Raw genomic sequence first — 9,889 nt, 5'->3', positions numbered from 1 at the left:
CTTTACGTCACCCGTCCAGGAATCCATCGTTACCCCTGAGTTCTGGTAAACACTGTTCTTGTCTTTTTCTTCCGTGTAGAATGTGTACCCGTTGATATCGTACGCTTGGTAAGTCATGATGTTGGGCGCGGGGCCATGTGACAAGGCCAATACTAGTTTATCCTTGTCAGAATCCGTTGGTGGGGGATTAGCATCAATGTGGTCTTTGAACCAACGCGCGAAAGAGGAGTTGTGCTCTCTGTATATTTCCGCTTCCGTCATCATCGGCTTGCCACTATTCTCTATCATGGTTTTGTGCTCTTTCAACCAAGGATCGATCAAGTCAATGTGTTGTAGCGCTACTAAGTTGGCCCTGTCAAAGTCGGAAGTCCGACCAGACATGTGCACGTGCAGTTCCTTCCTTCCATTTTTGTGGCCTACTCCCTCGAACCTGCGGACGTGCTTGTTTTGAGGCAAACCAACAGGGTCCTCGATGTCTAGATAATTCGTGCAGAAAGAGATGCACTCTTCGGTGAGCCAGCCCTGGACGATGCTTCCATCCGGATGTGACCTGTTACGAACGTATCCTTTAATGACCCCATTCATTCTTTCAAACGGCATCATGTTGTGTAAGAATGCCGGCCCTAAACTGATGATATCATCCATGATATGGATCAACAGATGGACCATCACGTCAAAGAATGCAGGCGGGAAGTACATCTCCATCTCACATAGGATCACCACGATCTCTTCCTGGAGCCTTGCGAGTTTCTTCACGCTTATCGACTTCCGAGTTATGACGTCGAAGAAGTTACAGAGCCCAGTCAGCGTTGCACGGACATGGTCATCCATTATACCTCGGATTGCAACCGGAAGAATCTGCATCATCATCACGTGACAGTCATGAGACTTCATGCCGCTAAAGTTTCGTTTCTTGGGGTCCATGTATCTGCTTATTAGCCCGGAGTAACCGAAGGGCACTCTGACTCCTAGAAGGCAATTGAAAAATGGATCGACCTCGGCCGGACTAAAAGTGAAGCAGGAGGGGGGACAGTAATAGTCTGGCTGCTTAATCCTTTTGCGCTTCTGACCGACGTCCGCCTCCTCCTCCGACTGTCCCTCTTGGGCCAGCGGGATCTGAAGCTCTTCCCTGATGCCCAAAACTTTCAGGTCGTGTCTTGCTTTCGGCCCATCTTTGGTCCGGTCCGGCATGTTGAGAAGAGTGCCAAGCAAGCTCTCGCACACGTTCTTTGTAATATGCATGACATCAAGGCAGTGAGGTGTATCGAGAATTTTCCAGTACGGCAAGTCCCAAAACACGACCTCCTTTTCCATACACCACTGAGCGGCGTCGTTTCCTTTTTCTTCTTCTTCTCTCCAGGCTTTTGACGAATCTTTCCTGGCGCAGGGCACTCCTTCCAACCTTTCAGTAATGTATCGATCTCTTCGCCGCTCTTCTTACGTGGAGGTCCTCGGGGTTCATTTGTACCATCGAACAGATCTCCACGCTTTCTCCACGGGTCGATCTTACGTAGCCACCTTCGATGCCCCATGTAAACTGTTTTCGAAGAGCCGGGATCCTTACCAAGCTGCAAAAACATCGTCTATTCCATGCACCTGACACATGCCTTGTGTCCATGGCACACCTGGCACGAAATGTAACCGTATCCGAGGTAGTCCTGCACCGTCGTGATCAACGCGGCCCTCAAAGGGAAATATTCTTCCGCGACGGTGTCCCATGTATCTACCCCTTCCTCCGCCCACAACGTTTCAAGCTCCTCCTTTAATAGTTCGAAATACATGTTGATATCGTTTCCTGGCTGTGTCGGCCCTTGAATTAGCATACTCATCTGTATGTACTTCCTCTTCATGCACAGCCAGGGCGGGAGGTTGTAGATCCATACAAACACGGGCCATGTGCTATGTGTGCTGCTCTGGTTTCCGAACGGATTGAATCCGTCCGTGCTCGCACCGAACCTGATGTTTCTGGGATCTGCCCCAAAACTTCCGAATTCATTGTCTAATGCTTTCCACTGGCTTGCATCCGAAGGGTGCGTCAGCACTGGGTGCTCAATCCGCTCTTCATCATTCAACACTGCCTCCTTTCTTTCTGCGTGCCAGCGCATGAGCTTTGCTTCCTTGCGGTCCGCGTAGAACCGTTGAAGCCGGGGGGCGAGCGGGAAGTACCACACAACTTTCGAGGAGCTTTCTTCTTCCCTTTCTTGTACCGTTCAGCTTCACACACAGGACATTTGGTCTTGTCCATGTGCTCATTGCGATACATGATACAGTCGTTGATGCAGGCGTGATACTTTTCATGGGGTAAGTCGAGAGGGCACGTGATTCTCTTGGCCTCGGCTAGACTACCAGGACATGTGTTCCTGGCAGGAAGGAGATCTTTCACGTATTCCAGGATGTCGTCGACGCTTGTGTCCGTCCATCCGTATTTTGCCTTCATCTGCAGCACATCGAGAGCTACTCTCAAGCGAGACTCCCCCAACCCGCGACCTGAGTCATACAACGGAGTATTCGAGTCTATCTCGAGTTGCTCAAGCTTTGATTTCCGCTTGGCGCCTTTCGTCTTTTCGAGAAGCAGATCTTGAAGATGAGGGTCCCGCACGACTGAAGCTAGCGGCACCTCTTCGTCGTCGTCAAAGTTATTGTCGTCGTCAAGGTTATCGTCCTGTGCGACAAACTCTTCATCGTCATCAATATCATGATGCCCTCCTTCTAGCCGGCCATTATTACCACCTGCTGCCGTCGCCCCATTGACCTCCGCGCCATCATCACTCATCCATTGAGTGTGTCCATGCATGAAACCATTAGTGAGCAGGTGCCCCTGCAATTTGCCTGAATACGGGTCAAACCATTTCCCTCGTTTGCATCTCCGGCACGGACACAATACCTCCGTGCGGTTATTTTCATACATGTCGATGATCGCGTGTTTCAGATATCTCATCACGACGCTTTCACTCATCTCGATAACCATTATCGCCCGCACGGTAAGATTATATAATTGATTAAAACCATCCATCCATCGGTAGTTTTCACGGAAAATTTCGGCATGACCTTCCTACACGGTAGGACATAGGAGCGCAAGAAATGTGCCGAAACGGAAACTTAAAGAATCAACATTTCGGCGCAACGTTGGCAACTCATTTTCAACGCCAACACACACAAGCACAAACACAAACACAAACACAACATATATATATGCCACACACGAGCTTTTGCTTCAAATGTCCAATATATATCGATTTCATTCCTCAATTTGTTCATTAATCACCTATTTGTTTGATATATTCGTCAACGAGATCGAGACGACGCGCCGCGACCACGGCGTATGGAAGCCGACTTTCTAGATCTAGATCTAGATTGAGCGGTCAATGCGGGATAGTAGATCTAGATCTACATAGAGGGATGTGGGAGATGCATGTAGGAAGGGAAGATTTGCTCAAAAAATATGATTTTGTTTGGTCAAATTAGCTAAATTGGGGATAGGAATAGGCAAAAATGAGCTGGGTTGGTAGAAGGGTCGGGTTGTGTGGATGAGGAGTGAGTGAAGTGGCTTGTGTGAGTGCTGGTTGGTGGCTGTGTAATAAGTCCCAGGTTACTGCCGGCGCACCAGGACCTGGGTGCGCCGGCAGTATATAGCCCATCCAGCTATATCTGCTCCAGACCAGGCCCACGAAGCATTGCCGGCGCACCAGCCCACGAGCGCGCCGGCAATAGTAAATTACCGCCGGCGCGCTCATGGGCTGGTGCGCCGGCAATGCTTCGTGGGCCTGGCCCGAGTTGCTGCGAGGTGTTGCCAGGAAATAGCGCCGGCGCGTCGGATCAGAAGGTGCGCCGGCAGTGGGCGTCCATCGCCGGCGCGGCGCTTATTTGGTGCGCCGGCAACATGTTCCACCGGCGCACGTCCAAGGTGGTGCGCCGGCACCACTTGCCTCCACCTATAGGCCTTTTCCTAGTAGTGTGTTGTTCGACCCTTACTAGAAAATATCTAGACCTTAGAGAGACCAATCATGCAAACCAAATTTTAGCAAGCTCTATGTATTTCTTCATTAATAGGTGCAAAGTATATGATGCAAGAGCTTAAACATGAGCACAACAATTGCCAAGTATCACATTATTCAAGATATTATACCAATTACCACATATAGCATTTCCCGTTTCCATCCATATAACAATTTAACGAAGCAGTTCAACCTTCGCCATGAGCATTATGGGTAAAGCTAAGGACATATTTGTCCATATGCAACAGTGGAGCGTGTCTCTCTCCCACACAATGAATGCTAGGATCCAACTTTATTCAAACAAAACAAAAACAAAAACATACAGACGCTCCAAGTAAAGCACATAAGATGTGATGGAATAAAAATATAGTTTCACTAGAGGAACCTGATAATGTTGTCGATGAAGAAGGGGATGCCCAAAGCATCCCCAAGCTTAGATGATTGAGTCTTCTTGAAATATGCATGGATGAACCACGGGGGCATCCCCAAGCTTAGAGCTTTCACTCTCCTTGATCATATTGTATCATCCTCCTCTCTTGATCCTTGAAAACTTCCTTCACACCAAACTCAAAACAACTCATTAGAGGGTTAGTGCATAATCAAAATTCACATGTTCAGAGGTGAAATAATCATTCTTAACACTTCTGGACATTGCACAAAGCTACTGAAAGTTAATGGAATAAAGAAATCCATCAAGCATAGCAAAACAGGCAATGCGAAATAAAAGGCAGAATCTGTCAAAACAGAACAGTCCGTAAAGACGAATTTTTTAGGTGCACCAGATTTGCTCAGATGAAAATGCTCAAATTGAATGAAAGTTGCATACATATCTGAGGATCACTCACGTAAATTGGCAGAATTTTCTGAGTTACCTACAGAGAATTCAACCCAAATTCGTGACAGCAAGAAATCTGTTTCTGCGCAGCAATCCAAATCTAGTATGATCTTTACTATCAAAGACTTTACTTAGCACAACAATGCAATAAAATTAAGATAAGAAGAGGTTTCTACAGTAGTAACAACTTCCAAGACTCAAATATAAAACAAAAGTGTTGTAGTAAAATAATGAGTTGTCTCCCATAAGCGCTTTTCTTTATAGCCATTAAGATGGGCTCAGTAATTTTAATGATGCTCTCGCAAGAAATAAGAGTTGAAGAAAAAGAGAGCATCAAAAGCAAATAAGAAACACTTTTAAGTCTAACCTACTTCCTATGAAAAGAAATCTTGTACACAAATAAATTCATGAAGAACAAAGTGGCAAGCATAGGAAAATAAAACACAAGTAACTTCAAAATTTTCAGTATATAGAGAGGTGCTTTAGTAACATGAAAACTTCTACAACCATATTTTCATCTCTCATAATAATTTCCAGTAGCATCATGAACAAACTCAACAATATAACTATCACATAAATCATTCTTATCATGAGTCTCATTCATAAAATAATTACTACTCCCAGCATAAGCATAGTCATTCTTATTAATTGTAGTGAGAGCAAATTCAACAAAGTAGCTATCATTTTTATTCTCATCAAATATAGGAGGCATAGTATAATCATAATAAACTTTATCCTCCATAGTAGGTGGCACAAAAATACCACTATCATCATAAATGGGAGGCAAAGTATCATCAAAGTAAATTTTCCCCTCCATGCTTGGGGGACTAAAAATATCATGCTCATCAAAACCAGCTTCCCCAAGCTTAAATTCTTCCATAGCATTAGCAATAATAGTGTTCAAAGAGTTCATGCTAATAACATTGCTACAACTGTTTTGCAAAAAAGTTCCATGGGTTTTTTAATTTTCTCTTCAAACACCTCATGTCCTAACTCAAGATAAATACTATAAAGATCTCTAATATTTTTGTTGTTTTCCATTAAGCCTAACTAGTGAAATCACACAACACAGTGTTCTCAGGAGTATTCATTTTAACAGTAGTAAATAAAGCAAACTAAATAAAGTAAATGCATGTAACTAATTTTTTGTGTTTTTTTTTAATATGGCAAACAAGATAGCAAATAAAGTAAAGCTAGCAACTAATTTTTTTGTGTTTTGTTTTAGTGCAGCAAACAAAGTAGTAAATAAAATAAAGCAAGACAAAAATAAAGTAAAGAGATTGGAAGTGGAGACTCCCCTTGCAGCGTGTCTTGATCTCCCCGGCAACGGCGCCAGAAATTTATTTGCTGGCGTGTAGTTGACGTGGGAGTTAGAAATCTCTGTGGTGTAATTTCCTTCACGTCCCCGGCAACGGCGCCAGAAATTTACTTGCTTGCGCGCAATTGACGTGTGTCTCTCCGTTCAGCACGCGACCGTTGGGAACCCCAAGTGGAAGGTGTGATGCGTACAGCAGTAAGTTTTCCTCAGTAAGAAACCAAGGTTTATCGAACCAGTAGGAGCCAAGAAGCACGTTGAAGGTTGATGGCGGCGGAGTGTAGTGCGGCGCAACACCAGGGATTCCGGCGCCAACGTGGAACCTGCACAACACAACCAAATTACTTTGCCCCAACGTGACAGTGAGGTTGTCAATCTCACCGGCTTGCTGTAACAAAGGATTAGATGTATAGTGTGGATGATGATGTTTGCAGAGAACAGTAGAACGAGTATTGCAGTATATTGTATTCGATGTAAAAGAATGGACCGGGGTCCACAGTTCACTAGAGGTGTCTCTCCCATAAGATAAATAGCATGTTGGGTGAACAAATTACAGTTGGGCAATTGACAAATAAAGAGGGCATGACCATGCACATACATGTTATGATGAGTAGTGTGAGATTCAATTGGGTATTACGACAAAGTACATAGACCGCTATCCAGCATGCATCTATGCCTAAAAAGTCCACCTTCAGGTTATCATCCGAACCCACTCCAGTATTAAGTTGCAAACAACAGACAATTGCATTAAGTATGGTGCGTAATGTAATCAACAAATACATCCTTAGACATAGCATTGATGTTTTATCCCTAGTGGCAACAGCACATCCACAACCTTAGAACTTTCTGTCACTGTCCCAGATTTAAATGAGGCATGAACCCACTATCGAGCATAAATACTCCCTCTTGGAGTTACAAGTAAAAAACTTGGCCAGAGCCTCTACTAGCAACGGAGAGCATGCAAGATCATGAACAACACATAGATAATGGATTGATAATCAACAAAACATAGCATTCACTATTCATTGGATCCCAACAAACGCAACATGTAGCATTACAAATAGATGATCTTGATCATGTTAGGCAGCTCACAAGATCTAACAATGATAACACAATTAGGAGAAGACGACCATCTAGCTACTGCTATGGACCCATAGTCTAGGGGTGAACTACTCACACATCACTCCGGAGGCGACCATGGCGGTGAAGAGTCCTCCGTGAGATGATTCCCCTCTCCGGCAGGGTGCCGGAGGCTATCTCCTGAATCTCCCGAGATGGGATTGGCGGCGGCGGCGTCTCTGGAAGGTCTTCCGTATCGTGGCTCTCGGTACTGGAACTATTATCGACGAAGGCTTCTTATAGGCGAAGCGGTAGGTTTAGGGGCGACGCGAGGGGCCCACACGCTAGGCCGGCACGGCCAGGGCCAGGGCCGCGCCGCCCTAGGGTGGCGTCGCCTCGTCGCCCCACTTCGTATCTCCCCCGGTGTTCTGGAAGCTTCGTGGAAAAATAAGATCCTGGGCGTTGATTTCGTACAATTCCGAGAATATTTCCTTACTAGGATTTCTGAAACCAAAAACAGCAGAAAACAACAACTGGCTCTTTGGCATCTCGTTAATAGGTTAGTGCCGGAAAATGCATAAATATGACATAAAGTATGTATAAAACATGTGGGTATCATCATAAAACAAGCATGGAACATAAGAAATTATCGATACGTTGGAGACGCATCAGAGAGGCAGCCGAAGGGGGCTGTGGGCCCCTTCCCCACAAGGCGGCGCGGCCAAGGTGGGGCCCGCGCTGGCCTATGGGGGTCCCATGGCGGACCTCCTCGGTCCCTCCTTTTGGCTGGCTTCGTCTTCTGGAAAAATAAGATCTTCAGTGTAATTTTCGTCAATTGTTGATCTTCCGAAATATTGCATTCTGACGGTGTTTTTTCCAGCAGAATCCTGACTCCGGTGGGATTCTCCAGTAATCATGAAACATGCAAAATAGGTGAAATAACATAAGTATCATCTCTAAATATGAAATATATCAATGAATAACAGTAAATTATGATACAAAATAGTGATGCAAAATGGACGTATCAGGCCGTCAACTTCACTTCCTCATAAGGGAGGAGAGCATTGTAGAACTTGCGCTTGATCCAATGGTCATCCACAAATGTTGCTCCAAGATCTTGCATTTGTACGGCGAGAGCGATGAGGCGCCGATACATTTCTTCGGGGGTCTCTCCTTCATTCATGATGAAGTTGTCGGCCATATTGTTTACTTCATCAAAACGGGAACTTTGGATGCTCTCATTTCCGAGGAAGAGCTTGTCGAGTTTATCCCATGCTTCCTTGGCGGTCTTGAGCGAGCGGATATGAGCGCGGTCCTTGGGCGTGACGGCCATGTGAATCATGTTGACAGCAGTGGCGTTGAGTTGGTCATCCACCACTTCTCTTCTTGTCAAGCTCTTTGGGTCTCGTGGTGAGTAGCCCTCCTCGATGATGCGCCAAAGCTCGGTAGATGCGCTGCGCACATGAGAACGCATTAAGAATTGCCAATTTTCAAAGCTATTTGATTCAAGTAACGGTGGTGAACCATGCGACAAGATATGTGGCATAGGTATTGGAACGTTTATGGTGTAATCACTTGGTGGTGGCACCTCATGATAACCCCCTAGACGTTCCGCAACCGGTGTATCATCCGTCCCCTTTGTTGAAGTGCCGGTCTCCCCAAGCCCTTCCTTTTGTAGATCTTTTGTTGATTGCGCGACAAAATCAACAAGAGGAAATTGGTTAACTTTTGGTGGGTGATCCTCGGCACTTGCCTTAGGATCTACGATAGGGGTTGGTTTTTGAGCAACCAACTCCATCATCATTGTCTTCATTTGGTTAACGATGGATGACACCAATTTCTTGAGGTCATCCAACGTAGCCATTGTGCTATCGACGTGAGATGATGGAGCGGGTGGCACAAGGGAAGGTGACCCATTCACAACCGTCTTTTGTTCGGCCATTTCTTAGGCGGTAATGCCCGAGCAAGAAAACCTTTCTCTGATACCAATTGAATGGATCGTAGCGAACAAGAGGGGGGGGAATGGACGCTACATCAAGTTTTAATCTTTTTCAATTTTAGCGGTGCGGAAGGTAAAGGTGATTGCCTTAGTGGTGTCGGTGTTCCTACAATGATCCTAGACAAGTGCAACAAGCAAAGGAACAAGCAAGATAGTAAGAGTAAGGAGCGGGACAACTGGATGCCGCGGAGACGAGGCGAGGTTTGTTTCCCGCAGTTCCTCTCAAAAAAAGAGTACATCTGCGTTGTGGAGGTGCTAGCCTCACACAAGAGGCTAGGCGGCCACACCACGAAGGAAGGCCTCACCTTCTTCCTCAAGAGAGCTCCACAAAGGGGCTCCCCCTTCTCCACTATGACACCGGTCGAGGCGGTGATTCCTTCACAAGGTTGGGGTGAGCTCCACACCACAAGGAGGCTCCCAACAACCTATGGAGCTAGCACAACACCAAGCTAGCCTCCATAGGTGCACTTTCTCCAAGATCCCACCATAGGAACCCTAACACCAAGATCCACTAAGGACTAGCAAGTATTGGTGAAATCTCTCTTGGTAGAACTATAGATCGGGGTCTCCTCCACCACTCCTCAAAATTTGGGCAAGATTGGTTGGATGGTTGGGGAGATCCTCAAGGTTTAAGCTCAGCAACAATGGAGGAGGGAGAGAGGAGAGATAAAATCATGTTGGGGAAG

The sequence above is a fragment of the Lolium perenne genome, chromosome 2 (assembly GCF_019359855.2).
Source record: "Lolium perenne isolate Kyuss_39 chromosome 2, Kyuss_2.0, whole genome shotgun sequence".
NCBI lineage: Eukaryota > Viridiplantae > Streptophyta > Magnoliopsida > Poales > Poaceae > Lolium > Lolium perenne.
The sequence above is the reverse complement of the archived record's forward strand: the minus strand, read 5'-3'. Positions refer to the sequence as shown.